Source organism: Calliphora vicina, chromosome 2 (assembly GCF_958450345.1).
Source record: "Calliphora vicina chromosome 2, idCalVici1.1, whole genome shotgun sequence".
Classification (NCBI taxonomy): domain Eukaryota; kingdom Metazoa; phylum Arthropoda; class Insecta; order Diptera; family Calliphoridae; genus Calliphora; species Calliphora vicina.
In genome coordinates this window covers 18063658-18082912 of record NC_088781.1, presented here as the reverse complement: position 1 = coordinate 18082912, position 19255 = coordinate 18063658, and positions in this window count along the sequence as shown.

Genomic DNA, 19255 nt, shown 5'->3' with positions numbered 1-19255 from the left:
ATAGGACATCTCACAGACTGTCCAATTACCGATTGCTTGTAAAGAAACATTCCACCGACAATCCTCCATTAGATAACTTCTGGTGGGTAAAATAAATACTTTTTAAAGTGCATTACATAAAAAACGTTGAAAGTGACCACACTTTAGGTTGCTTATGGACACTAGAATGACAATTGACTTCAAGCTAGGTTACATTTGATGCTCAGTGGTTTAAAATTTTGATTTTTTTTGGATATAATTCAGTATCTCGGACACTATTGGAGATATTGTTACGAAATTTCACATGGTTGGAGCTTAGGTGTCTTTGAGTTGCTTAGATTCCTAGGCGTAATGAGGGTCAATGCTTAATCCTTCAAAGCTGGTCATTCCTGGTCTCACATTTTTTTAAAAAATCGAATGAGCTGAAATTTAAATTATATGCAAATAATCCTTGTGAAGATGTACAAAATTAATCTTTTTTTTATCATTTTTTTGAAAATTGGCCACGTTTGGATTTTTACTGAAGGTATTAAGTTTTCTCATTTTTGTCACGGATACTTAAACAAAAATAAAATAAACTGTATGAGAATTATATCAACACAACTTGTATAAAACCAGTTTGTAAGAATTACTCACTACACTCTAGATTACTTAGAGACACTTAAGTGACTTCTGACTTCACGCTATATTACCTGGGTTATATAAAGTAATCAATTGACTTCTCTCTACACTACAAAGAGCACATATCTGTGATCAAATATATAAATTGGTGTCGTTCAAGTGACAATAAGGGATATATTGACTACTTGCTTAACTGCTGGGTTTATATTAAAAAATAACAGTGTTTAAGTAGTGTGTGTATTTGTTTATTGGTGATTGTGTATAGAAATATTTAAAACAAAAGACATAAGAGAGCAACTTGATGTTTGTAGTGCCAGCTTCTTGTTGTTTTTTTAAACAGATGATGACAACAACAACAGCAGCAACAACACTAACAATGACGAAGATGATGATAATACATAATAATAATCATGATGTTCATTACAATGATGATGATGATGACGATGCTGTTGATAATGATTGTATTATAAACAATTATTTATTGCTTTTTGTTTGACTGTTTGAATGTTTGTCTGTCTTTCTGTATTTTGATGCCGAGTATAAGAGTATTTGTGCATATGAGATTATATGATGATTGTCTTAATATCGTTGTTGTTTTTGTTGTTATTTTGTGCTGCTGTTGTAGCTGTTGTTATGTATGTGGCACCATCAAGGTGTCCATCATTTATTTAAATTTGCATTTTGTGTAATGCCTTTCAACATCAGGATGAAACAAAAAATAACAAAAAATCTCAAAAAACAATAGCTTGTTTTGTTTCTTTATTGCTGGTTGTGGTTGTTGTTGCTGTTTTATTTTCTTCATACCATCAAATCGATCTATGTGACATTTTGCTGAAAAAAACTATTGAGAAGAAAAAAAAATGTGGCATATTGTTGTTGTTGTCTGAATTTAAAATAGTTTTGTCAGCCAAACCAAACTATTGGTGGGGAGAAAAGGTGATTTGTTTGCGATTTTTGCTGAAATTCATATAGTATTTCATCAGCTTTCTCCTATTTGAATTTGAATTATGGAATGTTTTTATTCCTAAAAACGGATCGACCCTCTTCAATGTGACAGGATGATATGCTCGGTTCTCATTGGCACAATTAATGTACTTGTTTTCACTCTTGAGAAATGGCGACGCCAGAGCTAATGCATAATTAAGCCCGTTCTGGGCTATTTTTCATCAACAATATTGACGAAATATATTTTGTATGACATTTTTAAGGGTTGTAAAGGTTGATACTCGTTAACATATTCTCGAAACTTCGGTGAACGATAAGAAGAATATAAAATCTATACTAACAAAGAGCATCTATCCAAGAAGGATTTTGGGACTGATCTAACGATGCATAATGAATCGGCATGATTTTGTATGGAAATTAATCCCATGAATGTGAGGTACAGGCAGAGTTCTCTTTGAAGCATTTGCATCGGACCCAAGTCATAATTAATTGGGCATCTAATAAGGGATATGGTAACAACTACACCTGCAGTAGTTGACATCTACTCATCTGTCTAATTTTTCGAGACAAGAAAATTTCTTGTCTTGAAGAAATACAAATATTTCTGGGAGTGATCTACGAATTCGCAATGGAATCAGTATATTTTGTTATGGATTTTGATTCCACGATCTGTCACACTGATGTGATCTGGAAATTGTATATCTCGATGCTTATGATCGGACACATTAAATGAGTTTTCACTAATTGAAATTGTCAGAATTGTGAAGAAGATGAAATGGTGGTAATGCTACTCTTGTTAACGTCACTTCTAAAATAATACAGTGGGAACGTATAGACTGATTTCAAGTTGTTATATTTTGATGGCATCCACGTAGCTACTGTTCAATTTTTCGTGGATGTATCTTAGATAGTTATTGAAGAATCTATCAATTCGCATTGGAATAGGGTTGATTTATTATGGCTATGGATACCTCGATCTGTTATATTGATATGATCTAAAGATCTTATCTTTTGGTGCGTTTTATTTTGATGCTCATCGAACATTGTCATTAAGTGGATATCGAAGACACTGCAGAAATTGATTAATGGACACTGCTACAACACGCAGTGGTTTAGAAACTTTTTTTTTTGGAAATAATTCGGTATCTTGGGAACTATTGGAGATATTGTTACGAAATTTGACATGATATGAGCTAAGGTGTTTTCGAGTTGATTTACTTTTGTTCAGCTTCCTTGGGCCAATGGGGGCCAGTGCGTAGCCCCTCAAATTTATTTAAAAAAAATCGCCAAAAATCCATTTAATGTAAATGGTCCTTGAGAAGATCTACAAAAACTACGCTTAGAAGTGTAGGTTATTTCTATTAATTGAAGAGATATTCAGGTTTATTGATTTATTTTTTTAATTTTGCTCGATCTTTTCATGGTTTTTTAGATATTGCGGGCCTACGGAGGGTCAAAATTTATTTCTAAAATACCAGCTATATTGTCGATAAAATTTTAAATAAAATAAAAACAACTTGCTGACAGTTATCTCTTTCCTATAAAAAGTTCTACGCATCCAAAGTTGGAACTTGTAAAAAGGACCGTATTTTTTACGTTTTTTTACAAAAAAAATTTCTTCGGGCTATAAACAATTTTTATATTATCCGGAAAGATAACTTAATGCAAAAGCGCGTAAAGAAAAATTTGGCTCACTTGAGTGGAGATACCACCCCCCAGTCCTATCCAAACTTGGCCAATTTTAAAAGAAAAATCTCGGTTTGAGTAAAAAAGTCTAAAAAGGCAAAGCACCGATGCAAGAAAAAGCTCTATATTTGTGTAACAGCATATGTTTCTTAAATACTTACTAAGTATTTTTACTAGCATACAGTAACAGTAGGCACTTTTCTAAAAAAACTCAGTTTTTGGAACACATTTTCCCCGTTTTAGGAATTTCAGTATTTGAAAATAAAAAATTTCAAAAGTTCAAATGTCATTGATTTAAGGACATTTGGTTCCAAGTTGTGTTATGTTATCTTTAATTGTTAAAATTTTACATTAATTCAAATTTTATATTTTTATTAGTGGAAAATCACAATATGAATTTTTTTTTAGTTTTTAAGGTAAATGAAGTCCCAAAATAGTTTTTTCAGTCATAGTGTTTTCAACAATATCAAATACTTATACAAAAAGCCTTTATTTACTCCTCAGAAGTTCCACAAACCATGGCCCCTTTGAAAAATTTGTACGTTTTCTACGTATTTAAAAAACATATGGGGTTATACAAATATAGAGCTTTTTAGTGGATCTTAAATCGACTAGGGATTCGCAATTAAATCTGGGTGGTTAATTATGGATTTGAATCCCTAGATCTGTCACTGTTACGTTGGATATCTTGTTGACGTCAATATATCTACCCAAGTGGTTAAATGTCGACGTACTTGGTTAACGATGACGTACCATTAGGTTGCAAATTAAGGATTCTTATATGAGTGCTTTTGGAATACTGCGGCAAACTTCCAAAAGAATGGATCTCGCCTGCAATGACTACTGTAGAAGATGACAGTATATGGAGGAAGAGGAAACTGTGTTTTAGCTACTCAGTCACTGTCCTTGACATATCACTGTGGATTGAGCGGGTACATAGCTACAACATGCTACAGAAGTTGCCATAAGGAAAAGGAATGATGATTATTTGGGCAATACCCAGAGGATCTATATAAGCTTGATTTGATTTCTTCCCTTTTTAAACTCAAGCATTTTCCAAATTTTCTCAAGCACACTTTTTCCCTCAACCACATTTTTGCCAGCATACAAGAAAAACTGTTACAATCCTGAATTATATTACAAACAGCATCTATGAAAACACAAGATGATGATTGTTAGATGTTGAATGTTAAAAACTGCACAACAACAACAACAACAACAGCAAAAAAAGAAACACAAAAACATGCAACATCAAATTTAAACATATCGAAATGTTCTATTGAATCGATTAAAACCAACATTTAAAATAATTTTTCAAGCAACCGTCGACATACTTCCTTTTGGTCTTAAGAATCATTCTGAAAAATCCCCAACTTACTTGTCATTCATTTCAAAAAATGTTGTTTGAATTTTTTTTCTTCTTTTTCAGCCAACAAATAAAAAAAGAACTCTGAGAAACTTTAAGATTCATTTTAAATTTGTAGCACACAGCTACTGAACTGTTTTCTTTTCTTTTTTATTTGTTGTTCCAGTATTTAGCAGCGGCAACAGCTCCAGAAAAATAAAAATTTAACAAAAACACCAACCCAAACGTCAGTGTCTTCACTGTCACAATTTCATATGTATACTGGGGAAAAAAAAAATCATAATTTTTGTTAAAAGTTGAGTATGAGTAAAAATCGTGTTGCAAAGTTGTGTTTTTTTTGTTCATACATACATATTCCTTTAAGCTTTCAACTCAATCATGATAAAAGGAAAAAAACCCACCGCGCGTATTCATCACTTTTTTACACTTAATTGAAATACCAATGCGTTGCATGGATCTAATAGTGCCACAACATGGCCATCTTTTCTTTTGTGTTTTTTTTTTGATTTTGTAGTTGTTGTATTTTTGTATGTAGTACATGATTTTCAGTAATGCAACTTGTATGTATTTTTAAGTTTTAAGTTGCAAGTACAAGTACTTTATAGTTTTATTTTATTTTGTTTTATTTACTCTTTTTTTTAGTTCTGTTGCTCTTGGGTACGAGTTTGCGTTTTTTGCATTTAAAAAAAATCGTTCATGCCACCACGTCTGTATGCATCTGTGTGTGTGTGTTTCTATGTTGTACGTGTACAATATGTTAAAAGTTAATATGTATGACTAGCGCTATTTTGCTATTTCTTTATTTCTTTTTTACATTTTGAGCTGCTTTAGTTAAAAGCTCAAGTGTGTGGCATGTTCTCAAGTGTGAATTTAATGTAGCTGCTAGTTTTTGATGACTACTTGTGTGGTAACAACAATATTTATGTTTGGATATTGTATGCAATATGCCACATGCAACAACAGCAACAGCAGCACCAACAAAAATCTTCATTGACTCACAAATGTCATAATGGTTGAGTGAATGAACATAAAAATACAAAAATTGAATAACTTTTTTATTTTTTATTAAAATTTAGGATGTTTTAGGAAAACATCTAGGAAGATGATAATTTAGAAGGAGATGCAAGAATTTTATCTAACTTTGTTATTGTTTTTATTTTTTGTTTTGGAAAATAAATAGTGCGGATATGAGAAGGCTTTCTATTAATCATGTGGAAGAAGTGGGAACAGCTATAAAGCTACTCAGCCAAAGTCCAATTTTGAATTGATCTACGGGTTTGCAATGGAATGGGTGTAGTTAATTATCGATAAGAATCAGTGACATATCCAGCTCACTGTTACATTGGATCTCTTGGTGATATCAGTGATCATGTGAATCGTATTTTATCTTAGATGAATTTTGAATCGATCTTGGGATTCGAAATTAAATCGGGTTGATTAATTATGGATACGAATCCCTGGATCTATCACTATTTCGTAGGATCATTTGATGATCATATTTAAGTGGATATATTTCTATGTGCATCAACCTCATTAATCATTAATTAGGATCCGAAGAGGTCAATTAAGGGATCAGGGTAAACTTTGGCAAACTCTCTAAAACATACATTTCGCCTATAACGACTACTGTAGAAGTTGTTAGAATGTGAAGGAAAAGGTAACGGTGATATGTCTGCTCAGTCATTAATCTTTTGATCTGCCACTGTGACTAGAGCGAGAAAACGACTATTAAGCTACTCATCCTCTGTCCCATTTTTGGATGTATATAGCAGATTTTGAGTAGCAGATTTTACCATAGATGGATCATGAATCGATCTAAGGATTCTCAATTAAATCGGGGTGGTTAATAGATCTGCCACGGTTACGTTGCATCTCTTGGTGACGTCATTAGGATTTATGGATCGTACCCAAGTGATTATTTTTCGTACGTCATCGTAAATTGGGTCAATGAAGGATTTCTATATGAGTCGTTAATTGGAATCCCAAGAGATCTATTAAGGATTATTATATGAATGATTATGGTACACGGCGGCAAACTCTTAAAAACATAGACTCTCACATATATGGATCCCTTAACCTGTCACTGTAACTAGAGCGGAAAACGGTATTAAATCTACTCAGCCACTATCAAATTTTTGGATGTAAGAGTAGCAGATTTACTTATAAATGGATCTTGAATCGATGTAGGGATTCGGAATTAAATAGGGATATCAATTTCTATATCTGTCACTGTTACATTAGATATCTTGGTGACGGCAGTGAAACTATGGATCGAACCTACGTGGTAATATTTCGATGCACTTCATAAGTCATCGTTAATTGGGTGGCCAAGTGATCAATTAAGGCTTTTTATATGAGTGATTATGGCAAACTGACAAAAGAATTGATCTCGTCTCCAATGACTACTGTAGCTGTTGTCAGAATTTGTAGGAAGTTTATCATGGATATGGATTAGGGTATTCGCTCGACTAATAATCGTTCGATTAATCGAATAATTTCTTACGAATAATTATTCGAACAATTTAAAAATGGCCATTTTCGAATAACGAATAATTCGAACAATTTTATGTAGAATAATCGAGTAAAACGAATAAATGTTCAAATATATTTACATTTATTAAATTGCTTAAAATTTTTCATAACTTCAAATTTAAATAAGTAATAAGACTCACAAAAATTGTATTGTTTCTGAAATTCTACAAATAACTAAAGACAAAGGGACTTTCGAACACTGTAGATGAGTGTTCCAATAGCTCCTTCTATAAATGTATAAATATTACTGCAAGAAGTTAGAAATCTAAAAACAAATCTTTCAAAATTTTTAACTTAGGACTTTAACCAATGAAAATAAAAGTTACGGAATAAAATATTTATTATTTAGCTGGCAAAATATTAGAAGAATCTCAACTAATAATCACAATATTAACTTAGATTAAAGAGGAATTGAATGTGATGGAGAATGTGATTTTGAAACGGTCGTCGAAAGTGATATTGAGGATGACATTTATAATGATTACATTGAAATAGATGAAGGCCATGATCTTAAAATATATTTATATAAGTGATGTTATATTAACCGTGTACGTAAGTGTTGCAAAATATTTAAAAAATCGAATGACAAACAGAAATATTGCAAACTAACGTTTTGTTGCAAGAAAAGCATGGAGTTCTTCTTATATATGATTTTGAATATCGTTGAACATCTTTGTCGAACATGGTAATAAACTTTTTGCGTATTTGTAAATGAGTCAATCATGCGCTGCGTGACTTCAAATTAGCCACATTCACTGACGATATCAAACTTTGATATCAAACTTTGGACTTTGTAATTCCCCAAGATCACTTTATTAAGCAAAGATTCGGCTACGTTGATAGAGCTGGATGTATAATACAATTTGTTATAAATAATTTAGAAATAGTGAATAATTAATTTACTAAAGAATTAGTTACTCAATTTAAAACCGGAATTAATGAACAACATAAAAGAGTTCTAATACGTTTATATTGTATTTGAATTCAGGATCATGTCCAACTATCTCAAATCTGAGTTAATCTGATCAGAATATTTCTGATCAGATTAATGATTTCAATACTTGAATTGTTAACTTTATTTAACGTTATTTTTTTTTTGTTTTTCTTTAACAATAAAATATTAAAAAACCGACATTAAAACTTCATTCTTTACTTTTTAAAAAAAAATTAAATTATTCGAATAATTCGATTAATTTTAAATGTGTGATCGAATTATTCGAACAAGTTAAAATCTCTTATTCGAGTTATTCGTTTTATTCGAACAAGAGAAAAATCGAATAATTCGAATACCCTAATATGGATACCTCAATCTGTCACTGTGTGTTGAGCGGTTATTTAGATGTCGCTGTAAAAGTAACCCAATGGAAACACGTATGGATCGGATCCAAGTAATTATTGGGTGTATGACTTAAAAATTCTGGATTTACAATAGATGGCGTATATTTTGAATGCGGTTTACGTTTTTAATAAATTATATAACATTCTAAAGGGTACATATCTGTCATTTATTCTCACTTAGTTATTGAACATTATAGTGTAAATAACAAAGTTTTTATTGACTTCGAAAATGTCGAATTTTGTACCGACCAATCGTCATATGCGGGAAGTTTTTCTTTACTTCTTTAATTTAAAAAAAAGTGCCGCTGAAGCTCACCGATTGTTCACCAAAGCTTATGGTGAATGTGTTTCATCTTTTTCGTGGTGAGCGAGATGGTTTGTGCGGTTGAGAAGTGGTGATTTTGAAACGGAATCCAAATCTAAATAAAGTTTGAAGACCAAGAATTGGAGGCATTATTCCATGAAAATTGTGTAAAACTCAACAAGAGCTTGCAAAATCATTGGGAGCTACTCAAACAGCAATTTCTAAAGTTTGCAAGCAGAGAAATTGGGTGCCATACGAATTGAAGCCGAGAGACCTTGAAAGTCGAGTTTGCATGTCCGTAATGCAGCTTGAACGCTACAATAGAAAATCATTTTTGCACCGAATCATTACATGCGATGAAAAAGGAACCCATTACCATAACCCGAAACGCAAGATATCGTATGTGAAGACCGGCCAACAAGTCGAATCGACACAAAATCCAAATATCCATGTCGCTAAGGTAATGCTCTGTATTTGATTGGACCAAAAGGGTCCTATGAATTATGAGCTGCTGAAATCTGGATAGATAGTCACATGCAATCTGTACCGAACACAACTGATTCGTTTGAAGTGCAAATTGGCAGAAAAACGTCCAGAATATGCGGGCAGACATGAAACCGTAATATTCCATCATGACAACGCTCGGCCACATGTTGCAATACCTGTTTAAATGTATATAGAATGAAGTGGTTGGGAAGTTTTGCCTCACCTGCTTTATAGACCAGACCGTGACCTGTCCGACTACCATTTATTTCGATCGAAGCAGAACGCTCTCTCTTGGATACGCTTCACCTTAGAATGGAGTATCCGAAATTGGCTTGATTTGTTCTTGGCCTCAAAAGATAAGCAGTTCTTTTGGCTCGGTATTCATATGTTGTCAGAAAGATGGAAAAAGTTCATGCTAACAATGGCCAATATATATTCACGTCGTTTCTAGAAGGACCATAGAACCTTAACAAAGTCATTCCATCTGGATCTGTTTATAGCTATGTTTTTTATATCATTCCAGCTACTGTGCATGTTTGCAGCATCAATCTCAATTTGTCTACGCCACATATGAGCTGGACTCTGCGAGTGCCTTACGGCTTCCACTCAATAGTACTTCTAGCAATATCTGAGCTCGACTTTCGTATGGTGTGACCTATCCAGTTCCATTTTCGCTTTGTATTTCAACGGTTATAGATAACTGGTTCGTTAGATGCCATAATCTGCTGTTGGACATAGTCTGTGGCCAAAACAATCGAAGGATTCTTCTAAGGCATTTGTTTGTAAAAACTTGCAGGAAATTATTTATATTAAATATTATAATTAAATATTAGAAAATAGACTACAACATGGATTTTTAAGAAATATTTTTTTAATTTTAATCCTCATTTAGCATTTGTTAGAAACGATATGTTTTTTGTATCAAATTGTAATGAGCTATCGATGTCAAAATTTTTTTATATTTAAACCTCTATGTGAATGAATTTCAAAAACTATTTTTAATCGCATTTTGTTCGACATTTAGTTTTTTAATTTTTTGGAAAATATTGCTACTTGACCCAAAACTTCAAACTAAATATAAAACCTCCAAACTTTATAACGGAGAATATTTGAAAGTTTGTTAGTTTTGCAAATATCAACGCAGCATCTGTGCACCCTCATCCCACGAATGATCAATGATGTAGGTTAGAAAGTTCGATCGAAACAGTTAAAAGGTAAAGGTATTTGACTATTTCGGTAACTGCAGTTTAGCGTTACCTATTTATGTAATTATTTCATTATCGTTACAAATATCATTCATATTCATATTCTACTTTCCAAATTGAGCACATTTTCACAATTTCCAACAAGTTTTTCCTTAAAAAAGACAAATCATATTTACATCAAACAACTTTATACTTGTCTATGTAACACTTTCACATGTTTTCTTATTTATAATTTGACATTTGAATGACAACTCAACCTAGTTTATAGAACATAATTTTTCATAACATTTTCACTCTTTTTTTTCTTCTTCACTTGTCACACGAGGAGTCATTTGTAGCACAACATCTCTCGTATGAAGAGATGTAGTATGTCCAGCGATCGATTCATTCTCCATTCATTTTGAACACACATTGAGTAATTAACACAGGGCTCAATTACAAAACAATTCGTGTCTCCTTCAAAAGTCTTCATCATTTAGTGGCATACATTTATACAAACATACACACATATACATAGTGTATATATTGTATTTTTCCCATTCTTCTTCCTAAAGCACGTGCGTAACTTGGGCATACCATACAACATACCAGGTAGCATGCAACCAAGAAGAAGCTTTTTGCTACAATATTAACAACAGCAACTATAAAACATTATAAATGTAGTCGTGTATCAGGTTGTTGTGCGAATATACAACAATAATAGTAGTGCGAAACTTATTAAATATGAAATATAGTCTGATGTCTGTCCTATTGTCTCTGTTGGTTTGTAGGTTCACTACCTAGGTAAGGAGTGAGATTGAAAAAATCTTAACTAACATATATGTTAACCCTCTAATGCTTAAACATGCCTCAAGGCACTCATCGCAAAATGAAAACACTAAACTTAGAGTTTTGACTTTTTTCTTTATTTGATTGAAATTATTATTACAATTTACAAAAAAATATTATTTTTATATTTGTAATTAATAGTGATGAATTTATGAACCTTTTCCGGAACCCTTTCATTAAGTTTTTTATTGAGCTTTCTGTCACTTAGTTCGAACAGGTAGTCGATCTCCGTTTAAAATGTACCACACCTCTTTAATTGTCTTTTAACAAGATCCCAATATCCCTCCACTGGCCTTAGATACAGGTAGTATTTGCCTCTTTTGGTACTAATACCACATTATTGTTCTGGTACCACTCAAGACCTTGCTTACTATAGTGACAGGATGTCAAATCAGGCCTAAAATAAGTGGACACATTAAGAAGTCTTTTGAATGGAAGCATCCTCTCTTGTAAACATTCCTTGATGTAAATTTCTGTATTTTAGAGCCTTTTGTAACAAATATTTGTCTTTTTTATAGCAGCTGCGTATTGCTTGCCAAGCCAAGAACTTTTTGTTGCTTTTGGGTCCTAAACTTTTCTACAACATTCTCTCGAGCATCAACAACATAAAAATATTGACCCGGAAACTGCGAAAAATTTTCCAGAACATATTGTTACGTTTTTACCTTTTAAATACGGTGGTTTATTTCCTTTAAATAAATCTGATACTTTTGATTGCAAATAAAAGCTGTTAAAAATTTGTAACAGCTCTTTTTTTACGTTTTTAAATTCACAGAAATACACACACTTTATAATGTACAAGTAGACACTGGTAAAGCAGTTGATGTCTTTACTTAATGATGTTTCAAATTGGACTCATTGATGACTGCAACCTCTGCCTCTATTTATACATACGCCATCTTTCGTGAACCTTCTACAATGATCTTAACGGACAACTTCTAATGTTCGCAGCTTAAACAGTCAGTGTTGTTATATTTTCAAATAATGCTAACAACCAGATGCTATCAACATTGTTGATAATTAGAAGCATATACTGATGGAAATGTTTATAAACACGGTGAATGTTGCTGGCAGTTGCTACCGAAATTCAAATCGCTAGTGGAAATTCGAAACAATCACCCAACAATTTAGCATTAAAGCATTAAAATCAGTTTTTTTTAAGAAAATACAAAATGTTGCTGCAACATGCTGCTAAACATTTTGCAAAAAACAAATACTTCTGTTGAAACTTTACATTATCCATGTCTTTAGGTATATTAAACCCATTACTTGGATATACAAAAAATGTTGCTGCAACATGTTGTTAAACATTTTTATAAAAAATTATTTATTTTGCTTTAATAATTCAAAATCGTATTATTTAGCATTAAAAAACATAATCTTTTAAAAAAAAAATCAAAATGTTGCCGCAACATGTTGCTAAACATTTTATAAATAATATTGCTTGGGTTTTAAAGAGAATCAAAACTTTACAACAATATCTTCTTTGTTTTCTTGATAAAACAAAAAGTTTATTTGAAAAATGTTGCAGCAACATGTTGCTAAACATTTTAATAACAAATGTATTGTGTTTATATAGCGAATCATAACTTTACTTTAAAATCTTGTTGGTTTTCTTAATAAAACAAAATTTTCATTTCAAAAATGTTGCAGCAACATGTTGCTAAACATTTTGTTTATAAAACTGTTGGTTTTATATAAATAATCATAATTTTACTTTAAAATCTTAAAAAAAATGTTTGTTACAAATATCGTGGTTGGCGTAAATGTCTTTACGCCTACTACAGTTTCGTACTAGATTAAAGATAAAGTGCAAACTGTTTCTTTAATATAGTACTAAACTGTCGTAGGCGTAAGACATTTACGCCAACCATGATAAGGGTGAATATGTTTCATCATCCATGTGATATCAATTTTAGAGCTCTGTATTTGGCCTCAGGAACTTTTTGAGCCTTGTATGTTTTTAAAACTGCATTAAAACTACTGAGCTAACCGGGCTGCTTTCCTACTAGATGTGTTGGGAGCTCTTTTGAAAATGCTTTCTATTTATGGGCTTTAGAAACATCATGTGGACCATTCCTTCTACCTGATCCAGATTTTCTATCAACGGATAAGTTCTCCCGATACTATTTAATAACATTGGAATCATTTTAATTGTTTGGCCAACTTTTTGTAGGACCAAGTTGGGTTTTGTTGAAAATATTTAATAATTTTAATACCGGACTGCTTTCCTACTGGATGTGTTGGGAGCTCTTCTGAAAATGCTTTCTATTTATGGGCTTTAGAAACATCATGTGGACCATTCCTTCTACCTGATCCAGGTTTTCTATTAACGGACCAGTTCTCCCGATACTGTTTAATTTTTTTCTCGTAACTCATTTTAATCAGATTAACAACAAATCAACATAACTGACATGCTTTACAAAGGTAACTTGATAGAAAAACAAGTCAAATAATACTTGGGTTAAAAGTTTTAATGAAAAACATGTGTTAGGCTTCTTCGATCTCAGTCCTTATAAGTTGCAATAATGAAAAAAAAAATAAAAAAATTAACAGCTACAGCCACATTGACACATAGAGCAAGTTTATGTTAAGGGTCTGGCTACTACTACTCTACTACTGCTACAACATGTAGCCAGCAATAAAGAGTATCAATATTACTGCCACTAAATGATGGCATAAATAACAAGTTGCAAACAATTGTCACGTACATAAGGTACAACAACAATAATATCAACAAAAAAATAAAGCAACAATGCAACCAACCAGCCAGCCAGCCAACCATCGTTATACATTTACTGCAAGCAGACATTTTTTTAAGACGTTGCTGCAACATTGTATAAAATATTTTAATTTCCTGTTTCAAAATATTTTGCGCCAAGTTGTACAAACAACATTAATATTTAAACATTAATTTAAACTGAAAATAATTTAAATTTTTGTGGCTTTTGTAATTGTTAATTACTGCCAAAAAGTGTGTGTTTCTCTCTCTCTCTCTCCTTCCTCTTTACTTTTGTGTTGCTTTTTAATTAAGTAATTAATTGTTTTGTGAATTCATGAACACATTTCTTTTGAAATAAATTTCGATAAATTTGTGTGAATTGTGTTTAATTCATTCTGCTTAACAAACATTTCTTACATGTTCGTTAGATGTCTGAAACTTTAGAGAAATTCTTTTTATTCTTGCTGCTGTTTGTCATCTTCAGTTTCGTGCTAAAATACTTGTGCTTTTTCTAAAACTATATCACGTATGGTTTCTCTATTAAATAATATGCCAAGTCTCAATCAAAATACTTCAGATGTCAATTATAGATTGCAATGGTTTCAATACTCATAAGATTGTCAATGCGATAGCAACATCAGCCAACCAACCAACAAAACAGACAGACTGAAAGACGGACGAACGGACAGACAGACAGTCAACAGGCAACATCTTTAAGAACATTATAAAGCAACAACCACAGTCATATACAATCTGTGTTGCAACCACATGTATAATATATATGAGATATGACATATGATGAGAACTGGAAAACGTTAACAAGTTGGGGCAATTGGAAAAGAAAGAAAATACAAAAAAAAAAATTCATCCACAACATATAAAAGGATGATGGCTGGCAAAAACAAAATCATTAAGTAACTCAAAGAACGTAATATGAATTAAACACAAATCAAAACCCAAGGAAACAGAGCAACTGGGGAAGGAGGTCTCACTGCTTTATGACACAAAAAAATGTTAGATATTTTGCTTAGTAATGGCAGGAATGTTTGGAATATGCTATATTAAAAGGGAAAATATAGCAAATGTTGTGTGTTTGTCAGAGGATCATTAAAAAAATAGAATGTTCTTATCTTAGGATCTTTCTGGTTTAACGATCTTAGATGATTTTATTTTATTGCAATTAATTAAGTTGCATTTTTAATGTTGATAATTTTTTTTTATTAATTACGTTTCAATTTTTTTATTTGCTGAATTTTAAATACTTCCTATACAATACAGTTTTCAATATTTGGAAGTCTCTTGTTTCTTACCATCTGCTCAAACAATGTCTTCTAGTTACTTTTTCTCTTGTTTTTTTGGAAACTTTCAAGATTGTCCTGAGATCTTTATTCCCAAATGGAAATTTATTAAGGGAATAACATATCGTTAGCTTCTAAATAAAAATCCTGATAGCAGCCAGGATATTAGATTATTAAGGTACTAAGCACCACTACCCGAATGATCTTATGTTCAGCATAACTAGCTCATCCTAAAATCTTATATGGTGAGAGGTTAAATACTGCCCTTGGAGAGATTTCATCACCTCGAAGCGAATTCGTTCCGCATGACCCAAAGCACAGAATCTACACAGTCTCGTCGCAGTGTTATCCAGAACCTACTTGTGGCATATAGTGCAATAATGTCCAGCATATAATCCCTTATGCATCTTAAGGTCTTCCCTATCTATCGGTAATAGCTTCTGGGATCGCTTTGTCTTCCCAGTGGCGAACAAACTGCGATTTCCACCAGATACCAGGCTTTTCTTTTGCATTTCCATTTGATATAGCAAAGAACGGTTCCAATTTAACAAAAATACACCATGAGTGGCGAAGAATTAAGTCTGACTGGACTGCGTGCTAACTTATTGTGCTTCCCTAATTCGTTCAGACATTTTACACAGTTCACGACTACATAAATGAAACTTACCTTTTACCTTCTCAGCAAGAAATCACTAGTACAAAGGAATATGGAGTAAATGTTATTATATAGGTCAATAGTTGAATAGCTAAGTTGGTCTAGACCACAGTTCCCTGGCACATTATCGAATAATTACAGAATACATATGGTCAGCTTTAATTCCAGCTCTCTCCAGTAATTGAATTGTGCATTTACAAGCATTATCCTACAGCAAGATCTGCAAAGGTGGTATGAGCAAAATAGAGCCCCAGGTAAATGTAGGAGTGTTCTCATATTTAAACATTAAACCTTAAAGCTTATCCTGTAAAGACCTACCAGAGTCCTGTTACAATTGTGTTAAGAGGGCGTTGTCTTGATTTTTAATGAAGTCACTAAACCAGTATATCATTTTAAGTTAACGATCCAACAAAGATCCATTGACAGGAATAAAGTCTTGATAGCACAAGCGAAAATTCCTGTCAATATTCTAGTCAAGAATACTCTCAATCTCTTCAGAGAATGCAATAGTCAGAGAATGCAATAGTCGAGTTTTAAATTCGAGTTGATAAGGCTCAGAGATGTTTGTTTGTATAAGGCTCAACATTAATCTTAAAATAAGAACCTTCACTCTTTGAACAATTTGAAGTTTAGATAAATAGCCAGGAGCATTATTTTGATACTGTTACATTGTCCAACCAGATATAACTATATTTTGCGGAAACCCAAGTCATTGAGTTTCATTTTGAACGTTTTTTCAATTTTATTCCAAGGTTTCTAAGTCGTGTGATTATTCATAGAAGTCTTGGACTAAGAGTTCCGAATACTCTACCAAGACTTCAAAGTATTACACTAAGACGTTCAAAGTCTTAGTGTAATATACTAAGACTTCCAAGTCTTATACTAAGACTTCCAAGTCTATTAACACTTCCAAGTCTACTAAGATTTCCAAGTCTTATGCTATGAGTTTAAAGTCTTATACTAAGGCTTCCAAGACTTATACTAAGACTTCCAAGTCCTTCACAAAGACTCTCAAGTCTTATACTGAGACTTGGAAGTCTTACACTAAGACTTCCAAGTCTTATACTAAGACTTCCAAGTCTATTAACACTTCCAAGTCTACTAAGATTTCCAAGTCTTATGCTATGAGTTTAAAGTCTTCTACTAAGGCTTCCAAGTCTTATACTAAGACTTACAAGTCCTTCCAAGTCTTATACTAAAACTTCCAAGTCTTATACTAAGACTTCCAAGTCTTATAATAAGACTTCCAAGTCTTATAACAAGACTTCCAAGTCTTATAACAAGACTTCCAAGTCTTATAATAAGACTACCAAGTCTTATACTAAGACTTACAAGTCCTTCACAAAGACTCCCAAGTCTTATACTGAGACTTCGAAGTCTTACACTAAGATTTACAAGTCTTATACTAAGACTTAAAAGTCTTATACTAAGACTTAAAAGTCTTATACTAAGACTTACAAGTCTTATACCAAGACTTCCAAGTCTTATACTAAGACTTCCAAGTCTTATACCAAGACTTCCAAGTCTTATACTAAGACTGCAAAGTCTTATACTAAGACTGCAAAGTCTTATATTAAGACTTCCAAGTTTTATACTAAGACTTCCAAGTCTTATACTAAGACTGCAAAGTCTTATACTAAGACTTCCAAGTCTTAAACTAAGATTTCCAAGTCTTATACTAAGACTAAGACTAATTAGGTTGCAAAGACTTATACTAAGACTTCCGAGTCTTATACTAAGACTTCCAAGTTCTTAATTGGACTTTCAAGTCTTCTACTCTGATAGCAGAACTTCCAGGTCTTATAGTATTGCTTGCACTAATCTAGTAAAAGACTTAAAAAGTCTAAAAGACCGCATACTTCCCACACTACCGAGTTTTGTTTGGTTATTTTTTGTTCCTAATGTCAACAATGTTTTTCATAACCATATTCAATATGTTTAGTTTAGAAGGAAGCACGATAGCAACAGAAATGAAGAGCGAGAAAAACAAATGGAAAAACGCAAGCAAAAATTGACAGAAATTACATTCTAACCAAAGATGACAAAACAGCGTTAGAACAATTACTTATAACAACTAGAAAAATGTTGCACACACTTTCGTACCTCTCTATATAAGAGTATGGGACGACTTGTGTATCTACACTTATTTTACTTCCATAATGATGAGATGATGAACTTCAGCTATAGTGTGTGGTGGTTTGTTTTTTTTTTTTGATTTGTGTTTGCTTTTTCTGCACATTTTTCCTGATAATGTTGCTGTGTTTTTTTCTGTTCGTTTCTTTCCAAGATAATGATAAAAGCAATAATAACACTGGTAATAATAATGACAATGATGATGATTTTAAATGACAATGTTGAAGGAATGAAAGAAAGAAAGTTGATTGATTTTAAAGGCTCTAACATATTTCTATGCCATTTTTAGTTTGCCTATTTATATAGAAAAATAATTACCACAAACTAATCAGTAGATGCTTTCTTCACTCTTTAGAAAAAAGTGCATAGAAAAACCTTAGAAATTTACGCATACTTCACAAAAAATCCGTAAATAGAGTTTAATGATTTTCCAATCACATGGCCAGCACAACAGCAGCAGCAATAATTTTTCAATGGCAAATGGAAACGGTAGTTGCGGTTTTAAATTTGGGTGTGTTGAAAATTCCCTTCTCACATAAACACTTTACTGCCTAAGCGTACACTTGGCGAAATAGTTTGTTAAACAGCTTAAGTTACCTTAAACCACTAACCATATTAAGCTGAGTTGAGTTGATATGAAGGGATATAGTTTTTCTCCAGGTATGTATTGTTTGTCATACATTACACACATCATTAAGCTCGTTCTGGTTACAGTTCTGTGATTCGACTGGACATCAGCATCAATTCTGTTTGTATGAGAATGTTAATTTTTATACATGTCGGTCATTGTATGGATGTGTTGTGTTGTCTTCATTTTCTTTAGTTCTTACTTATATTGTGTCATGATTAAGCGTGTGGCATTAATTTTAATCCTTTTACAAAAAGGATAATAAGCTTTAGTCGTCGTCGTCATCATCATCTTCGGCTGCGGCTGCCGCAGCGACAGCAAATTCATTTGGTTTGTGGCTGTTTTATATTTTTTTAAATCAAAACCATTTCATATACACCAACCATAACATGCATCATAATCATCATCTGCACTACTACATACTACTACCAAGTCTGCTACTATTCAACCAACCAGCTAACTGGCCAACCAATATCCAGCCATAACTTTATATGCTTTATGGGAGATGATAAACTCATTTTGCCATTCT